Source organism: Capsicum annuum, chromosome 10, assembly GCF_002878395.1.
Source record: "Capsicum annuum cultivar UCD-10X-F1 chromosome 10, UCD10Xv1.1, whole genome shotgun sequence".
Classification (NCBI taxonomy): domain Eukaryota; kingdom Viridiplantae; phylum Streptophyta; class Magnoliopsida; order Solanales; family Solanaceae; genus Capsicum; species Capsicum annuum.
Genome location: NC_061120.1, coordinates 10,667,774 through 10,677,336, shown reverse-complemented (window position 1 = coordinate 10,677,336; position 9,563 = coordinate 10,667,774). Strand labels below are relative to the sequence as shown.

At 32.0% G+C, this 9,563-nt stretch overlaps 1 long non-coding RNA gene across 1 annotated transcript; it reads right to left on the bottom strand.

Annotated features, from left to right (window-relative positions):
- Positions 1-335: 335 nt before the first annotated feature.
- On the bottom strand, positions 336-8,698 carry LOC107845592. The gene is made up of 3 exons (XR_001666899.2): positions 8,124-8,698; positions 1,365-1,450; positions 336-588 (listed from the first exon to the last, which is right to left on the bottom strand). It is a non-coding gene; the product is annotated as an uncharacterized LOC107845592 (long non-coding RNA).
- Between the last annotated feature and the right edge of the window lie 865 nt (positions 8,699-9,563).

Genomic DNA, 9,563 nt, shown 5'->3' with positions numbered 1-9,563 from the left:
ACATATTCGAACAAAAAACTTAACATATTCGAACAAAAAACTTACTTGTTTCAAATTCATAGGTGTATTTCTTAACTTGTTTTGTAGATGTAGGATATGGAGTGTTATTTTTCATGTACTCTTTCTCAATAAGCATAAAATTCTTACCAATGATTTTCATTCCTTGACTAGCAGATACGGTGGAGTATTTAAGCCCTTGTCCTCGACCTGTCCCTATAGAACCTAAACAAATAAATCATATTTTATACTTTAGCATTTACATTCATATAAATATATGGCACATAATTTTACCACATGTGTGATCTTTGAAGACATCTTTAGTTCACAATCTAGAATATCAATAACAACCTGATTTCAATTGGTATATGAAATATCTTACTTGTTTCAAAATCTTGGAGGTATTGCTTAACAACATTACTAGATTGAGGAAATAAACTCTTAGTTTACATATTATCTTTCTCAACTAAAGATCTAAGCCCTCATCCTCTTCCTTTTCTTATAGCACCAAGTGCGACAAATGTATACATTGTAGTACTCTTCCCAGTTGACACAACCTCATTTTCAATCTTCAATCGTTTCATGTTGAACCTGTAAAACAATCAAAAGTGAAAAATAATATGAAAAAAATGTGTGACAACTAATGTAGTAATATAGGAAATCATCATGTCATAAGAATGTCTAACAATATAATTATTATTTTATATAACCAAAATATTATCTCATTAGTTTTTTTTTTTTTTTTTTTTTTTGTGACAGACTTCGTAACTCTACAATATCATCATTCATTTTTTTCAATATCTCATAGGAATCATGAGATTAAGTCTTCCTCACTACTTGCCAACTATTGTTTGAATTATCATTAACATAAAACATTTGAGATGCTTGGTTTGCTAAAATAAAGGTCTCATTTATTTTCAAAAATCTACCCGAATTAACACTCACGAAGTCATACTCATCTTTTTTGACTCTCTTTATTTCATCATACATATCAAAGTAATTACATCAAAATAAGATCACTCCTCTATCCGGTACAAATTGCAACTCAATAACCTCTGTTAAAACTCCATAGTAATCAGCATTCTCACTAGGAGTATCATTATCACCAACTACAACAACACCACCATTTTTAGTTCTTAACTTTTTTATTATAATCTTCTACATGAAATCTATATCCACTAACAATATAACTATTGCAATGTGTCAAATATTTGGTAAGACCGCGTGAAAGTGAAAGCAGATCTTCCATGATCCGACAATCATCTCCTTTATACAATTGTACGACCTATCAATTAGATTGCACTGAATACTTTAGAATGAGTAATACAATATCAAAATATTAGATTTGATGGTTATGTATTACTTACCCTATCTTTTGACCATTTAATAAATTGTCGGTTTCATTCTGCATCAGACAAGTGTCAAATAGTATCCTTATGAGTTTGTGAATTCTCTACAAAATTAAAGTGAATCATAAATCTCATATAGAAAAGAAATTATCCTAAAGAAAATAATAAAAATGAGACTACATGAGAGTTTTTCATACTTGAGATACGGTAAGATTTCATCACAATTCTTCAATATATATATATGTGTGTGTGTGTGCTTGTTTCAATTCATCGGCCTCAATATCATATGGATCTTTAGCTCCCAAAGTTTTTTCAGGTTGATAAAAAATAAATAATTCTCCATCAGATTCTTTTAAAGCCCCGTATAATTTCTTTCAGGTCGATTGAATTTTGTGTCAATTCTATGCAAATACCTTAAACACAAGGTCATACACTCATTTGCAATGTAGCCATCTGTAATAGAACATTCTGTACATGCCCTATTATCAATGAGAGATTTCAAAAAATACAATCATCGTTCCACAGGATACATCCAACTATAATGAATAGGCCCGGCAATCTTAGCTTCAGTAGCTAAATGAATAGGCAAATACACCATAACATCAAAAAACGAAGAAAGAAAGACCTTTTCTAACTTGCAAAGTGTCATGGAAATTTGCAATTCAATATATTTCAAATCATCAATTCTCAACTCCTTGGATCCAAGCACACTAAAAAAATAAGATAACTCAATAAGTAGTTCACATACTTCTTTGGACAACATACCAAGAAGTGCAAGAGGGAGTAGATGTTGTAGAAGAATATGCCATTCATGACTTTTCAATCCATATATCTTGTGATATTTTAAGTTCACACATTGAGAAATATTAGATGAAAATCATAAGGCACTTTTAGATTCTGTAAGAAAAGACAATTTGAGCTTATCTTCAAAAGACAATGTGTAGCATACAGTTAGAACTTCAACTTTCTCCCCCTTTTGGATGAGGTACAATTTCGATCTAATGTTCATCTCTTGCAAGTCTAATCGAGTGTTAATTGTATCCTTGGTCTTTCCTTTAACATTCATGAATGTCTCCATAAATGCCTCACATATATTTTTTTCAATATGCATAATATCTAAATTATGTCGCAATAAGAGATACTCCCAATATGGAAGCTTAAAAAAGATACTTTTCTTATTCCAATTATCCTTTCTATCATTATGCGATATCTTCTTCCTTTTCTTTGGATCTCATGATAATTGTTTCCCTTCAATATCTTATACTTGATTAAGTATCTCAGTACCAGAATAATTTTTTTGTGGTGACCTTTTCTCTTCTGTACTATCAAAAGAGTCCTTCTCATATCTCCATTTGTGACTAAAAAAAAAAGGTAATGTCAATGACCCATAAAATACTGCTTCTTACTGTTAGCCAAATGAATTGAGGAAGTGTCCTTGTTGCAACATGGATATGCCATTTTCCTTTGGTACTCCATCTAGATAAATTTTCATATGCTGGAAAGTCATTGATGGTCCATAACAAAGATGCATCAACATGAAATTCTGTTTAGTTGATGCATCATAGGTCTCAACACCAATTTCTCATAACCCATTCAATTCCTCTATTAATGGTTGAAGATATATATCAATTGCATCTCCTGGACCATTTGGATCAGGAATAAACATTGACAAAATAAAATTTCTTTGTTTTATACACAGCCAAGGTGGTAAATTATAAGGAATAAGAACCACAGATCAAATGCTATGTGAGGTTTTTGAATCTCAAAATGGTTAAAATCCATTATTAGCAAGTCCAAATCTAACATTATGGGGCTCGGCCGCAAATGAAGGATAAAGTTCATCAAATGACTTCCATGCTATTGAATCAGTTGGATGCCTCATTATTTCATCATCAACTCTTTTATCCTTATGTCATGTCATTAGAGTAGATGTCTTTGTAGACATAGACAAATTCTGAAGTCTAGGCTTTAAGGGAAAATAGCATTAGCTTTTTGCTACTATCTTTTTACTTTTTTTATTCCTTGCTTTCTCACTATGGGTATTTATTTTCCACCTGGATGCACCACAAACCTTGCAAGAATCGAGTAAGCTATCTTCCTTTCAGTATAACATGCAATCATTAGTGCAAGCATCTATCTTATAGTAAGAAAGTCCAAGTTCCTGAATTATTTTCTTTGCCTCATAAAATAAGTTTGACAAAAAATGATGCATTACTCCAACTGCCCATACTTTTGATGTGAAGCAATTTAATCAAAGAGGAAAGCTTTCCTCTTTGAATTTTGATACAGTGGCTGCTCGAAATCCTTCAAAAAAAATTATAAATTTTTTTTGCTTTAATATTTGGCTCCTCCTCAAATAAATCATCACAATCAGTGTGTGTAGGTCCACTATCAAGATTAGGAAACAAATCTCTCAATAATTCTTCCACTTCATTTTCACTCTCATATTCTTCCATTTTACCATCAGATTCAGATTTAGATTTAGATAACGGTTCATCCAAGCACTCCCCATGGTGAAACCAGAAAGTATAATTCTGAACTATTCCATATACTTTTAAATGTTTCTCAACTGTTTTACGATTTCCTAAAGTAGTATTGCAATAGTTGGTACATGGACATCGTATTTCTTGTTCTTCTCCTGTTTTTCGAAAAGCATAATTCAAAAATTTTTCTACCCCATTTTTATAGATTTCATTGGACCAATCATTAATAAGTCGCATCTATTGCTTACTAGGTGTCATATTGCTTACTAGGTGTCATAACCTTTAAAATACATACAATATTAGATTAAAAAAATAAAGGATAAAAAAAAATTATAATTAAGATGCACAGACACATAGACACATTCTCAACAAAATAATTCTACATGAGGTTAAGAGGTCAATTCCCAAACATAGGCAGATTCAGGATATTGAGGTTCCGGGAGCCACATGATTTTAACTTAGGCTTTGACTAGATCTATTTAGGGCTTCGACCCGAATTATTCATCTTTTTTATTAATTAGATCAAATAAAATAATTTAATTATCATAACAATTTTGAACAAAGCATAAAACTTTATTAGAGAAAAATGGTTAAATTATTTTTTGTTCTTTTTACAAAAAGTAATCCATTTTCTATATGTAAGATATTTCATTTTCATACTAAGAGATTGGAAAAAAAAAATCATCTATTCGAATTGTAAGAGGGCAAGAGATCTCATTTCCTAGAAAATGATCTCTTATGACCACTTACAAATTGAATAATAAAAATGACCTTTTCGTATCTTTCAAGTGTAAAAATAAAGATCTCTTATAAAAATGATATAAAACTAAAAACAAACTTGTAAAAAGCTTCAAAATCATATTTATCAAATTTTCATATTCCGAAATTATTACTCAAGAATGAATGATTGGAGCTAGAACTCATTTATATGCATATTTGGGACTCAAAAGCAAATAAAATAGAAGCAATAATTAATAAAATTTAAAAGAAAGAAGAACCAATGAAAAAAATAAACAAGGAAAAAAAGGCATCGAGAAAGCAGGAGAAGGAAAAAGGTGAAGGACTATTACTTTTATTGTGGGTGATTGCTTTTAATCTCTTTTTCGAACTCTCAATTAGATTTTCTTCTTATAAGATATTACTTAGACCAGGGATGGCATCACAGGACAGTGGTTTTACCGGCCCGAGGAAGCAATAAAAAGAGCTGGTGGAAATTGGCAATCACGAGACCCGAGGAAATTATTCTAAAGTTTTCACCGAGATGAGGTCCCGGCGGAGTCGGTCATGCACAAGTGTGTAGTGCAATTTTTACCGTTAAACAAGTAGATTTCAAGAAAGAAAGATCATCCTGGTTCTTTTGTTTGGAAGGTATATGACCCTGAACAGAGAAGGCTTTTCAAGTTAACAGATAAGGACTATGAAGATACCAAGCAGCATGAGATTGATTTGCTTGTTCAAAAGACTATAGCACGAGTTGGGCATCTTCCTGACCTTGAAACTGAGGTAATTCGGCAGCTCCTTTTAGTCGGGAAGACCAATTGAAGAGTAAATGACTTTTGAGGAAGAAGAGCATGATCTCTTTGGATGTCACCAGAGACAATAAAGCACTATCTAGATATGGTCAGCCTATAGCAGAAACACCAGACAATTGTGCCAATAGTATATCAGAATACTTCATCAAAAGAAAAAAGATAAACAATTGGTAATCAAGCTACTCTACTTGCTCAATGGGATCATAGTGAGCTGATTACTGATGAATTTATAAGTAATTTTGTATGCTTGTACTTCGACTATTGTATTATTTTATTGTAGTTACTGACCCATTACTAACTGTTGTTTCTGTTACTTTTGTTAATATTTGTTTACAACCCAATAGTATTTGTTCTTAATTTTGCAGATAGAGTTGTTTTTATGTCGTATAACATACTAGGGGTAGAAAATGCAGCAGATCATGAGGGCTTGTACTTCAATGTGTCTCCAAAATATTTGAATTGGGAGTATAGTAAGAAGCTCATATGCAAAGAAATTCGGGACTACAATCCGGGTATAATGTGCTTTCAGGTAAGTTTTAGTTTCAAAGTTTCTAGCTTTCTGTTTTCTTTTCCCTTTACTAGGCTCGTACAGGTGACATATGTGATGGCTGTGCAATATTTTGGAACAGCAAACTGTATGGTCTTTTGATTATTTCTTAATTTCTTTCAAATTTTGTTGTTGCTTACTCAGCTAGGTTCTTGTCATCTTTGGAGACGTCTATGGAAATTGAAAACTGACTGCTATAATCGTTTCCATCTATTTTTATCTCATTTATTCTACTGTCAGTTACTAACATATATCTGGTTAATTTCTTAGAATAATGTTTGCCAACTTTGAAAACACAAAGTTAGTAATCGCATCCAAGGTTTTAGAATAAGCCACAACAATAAAAGTTGTACACATGAACAACCAAATTCAGAGAAGGCAAAAAGAAATTTTAGCATCGCAAGTATGTAGGTCAAACAGGGTTCTACCTCAACCTACTAACAGATGTTTTTTTTTTTTCAAAAAAAAAGAACAATAGTCACCCACAAATTCTTTTTAAAGGCACTATTAAGTAGAAATAGTTACTCGCTGAATGCTGAGAAGAATTCTGTTTAAGAGAAGCTAACTGTCCACTTGAAGGGAGTAAAAAACTGAAGATGCAGGTCAAGGGATGTCATACATATTAATCCTTTAAAGTTTTATACTGAAGATGGGATGAAGATGCAGGCCAAGGGATGTCATACATAGTAATCCTTTAAAGTTTTATACTCAAGCAAACAAACATTAAAGTTAAAACTAGAAACTACTATGTTCTAAATAAATACAAACACACCAGCATACACTGTGTAATCCAGTGTTCATGCAAGTGTGATGCGGAAAAAACGACAAGACTCCACATCACACATTACACGAAGCGATGCGACCGCATCATTGAACTAAAGCGCATTTTAAAAGAAAAAAGAACAAATAGCATCCAAACAGTAAGTAGTAAGTCATAACTGAAAAGACCTCAACAACTATATAACAACAATAAAGACAATATATAGAAGCAACAGTTTAAACAAAACACCAAAATCACAAGTTAAATCACCGAAACTGGAGAAAAAAAGAAGAAGTCAGGAGCATAAGTAAATCAATAGAGAAAAGGAAAGAGAAAAACAAAGAAAGAAAATAGAGCAAAACAGTAACTAATCGTCGCAGTGAACATCAGAAGTGAAAAAAGAAGAAGAAGAAGAAAGAAGAAAAAAATAGTGAAGGAAGAAAAATTACCGTAAAATCTCAGTGAGGAAGAAAAGAGGTCGCAACAATGTAGTCGCGGCTCTCTTTAGAGCTAACCTTAAAATTTTGCAGAAGTGAAGACAACAGTGCTCTGACTCTTTTTTAACTTTAAAATTGATGCGACTCTTTTATTTTAATTTAAAAATGACCCAACAAATAAAATCAACACGATGTGAGCGCAGCGGCTCACATCTCGCATCACACTGCATCTCGCATCACAGGGTTATGCGCCCGTATTTGTTAAATAGCCTCGCATATGTTACTCGCAGCGGGAAAGCCCCGCATCGCATCACATCACCGCATAATGCGATGATGCGCTCGCATTCCAGAACACTGGTGTAATCAACTGTCTATTAATAGACAGACATATTAAGGCAACACAATACTCAAATCCCACAAAAGACTTAACATTTAAGACTTAAATGGATCCTGAATGAATAATCACCAAGGTTACAAATAATAAATACACATAAGCTACTGCAGCGGCGGAGCCAAGAATTTAGCAAAGGGTGTGTAAATTTTCTTTCCAATTATGTTAAAGGTGTGTAAAATTAAATATTTAGTCATAATAGCTAGCATTTAACCTTTGTATACCACGTAATTACTCAACAAAGAGTGTTTATCTGACCACCCTTCGTTTAAGGTGGCTCCGCCCATGAGCTACTGAACCAGCCAATAAGTACTCAAGCAGTAAACGTCTAGTTCAGTTGTTTGTTTATCCTTTACTTCTGTACCATTATGACTTCTCTTCACTTGAACAGAACACCGCAAAGTTTTTCACTGACAATCAACTGAGAATTCAATTTCCTCAGAGAGAACAGTTCAGTCTGGTTCTCTAAGTTATGACCTTGTTTGAACTCGTTACAGTAATACATTTAATTTTTTCTACACACATTGGTGCTCTATAGTACCATAAAACAGAAAACAATGACAAAACTAATAATCATGGATGGACATGAACCAAACAAACAACTCAATTATGGATGAGAAATCATACCTCAGTTGCTATGTACTGGGGCGGATGAACATAGCCTTTGCTGGGTGCTCGAGCACCCACTGACCAGATAAAAGTTTTATATTTTTATATAGAATATACAGTAAAATCAGTTGTGATGTAATGTTAAACACCCATAGACAAAAGTGGTGGTTGGGTGTTTTGACTTTGGTATGAAACTTAAGCGAAGTGAGCGCCCACAACCTTCAAATCCTAGATCCCGTCCCTGGCTATGGAAGCTGCGATGGAAAACAAAGAGATTTAGGACAAAAACGATTTGAGCTTTAAATGGGAAAAGCCGATGGAAAACTGATCGATAATGTTGGAGCAACAATTAGAGGTGATATTTTTTGGAAAATACAGAGAGTTTTTACTTTTTGGCGCATTGAGTTTTATTAATTAAAATTTTTATTAAAAATTTTATTAGACTAATTTGGCGGTACTTATCTTAAGACTCTAAATTATTAATAGGGATCAGTTAATAATTTTCTTAGGAACAGATTTTATACCTTCACAATAAAATGCACAATTAGAGATCGAAATTTAATCTCATCCTAATATGTATACTTTTATAGACGAAATTATTGACCCATCCCTGAATGTTGGTCTTAAATAAACCTTTTTGTTGTAGTGATTGCATCGGATTGTATGTAATTTTCTTAATTTGAAGGTAATATTCTGTCAGCATGAGTTTTATAATTGATATTGAGATGTGAGATCTACCACTTATGAGATTACACTGAATATGTTTCTTGTTGTTATATTGAAAATTGAACTTTATTACAGATTTTAAGGAGTTTAAAAAGTCTACAGGTTTATTTACTTTTTTGGTTTCTCCGTATTCTTTTCTTATTTTTACTTGTTAAAAATTTTAGTAAAAGAATTAAGACATATTTTTGCACACACTTGCATATATAACTAGTTGGTCTTAATTTTATTGGTGCTAAAATATTTTATCATTAATATAAGGATATTAATGAAATAAGAGTATATAAATGAAAAATTAGGATGAATTTTGATCAAGCTGAGGCGCAATTGAAAACTACAAAAGAAGAGATCGGAGAAGACTCTGCTGCTTTAGACTCAAACAAGATAGTGTCTCAAAAAATATATATTTAGTGACTATTCTCGAAATTGTAAAATGCAATATACCTATTTGATAATTGTTTTAGAATCTCAAAAATATTAGTGTAGCTACATTATGTAACTTTTCTTTTTTATAAAGCTTGTAAAAATTCTTTAATTTATAATAATGAAATTGTTTATTTTTGAAAATTTTAGCAACATTATAGAATTTTTCTTTATTAATAATGTTTATGAAAATATTCTTCAATCTGCAACAATGAATTTTTATAGTTATGGTTAAACGCCCATATAATTGTAAAAAATATGGGTGTATATTTTCACTTTTCCTAACAAATTAAAAAGTCGTTATAATTTTGT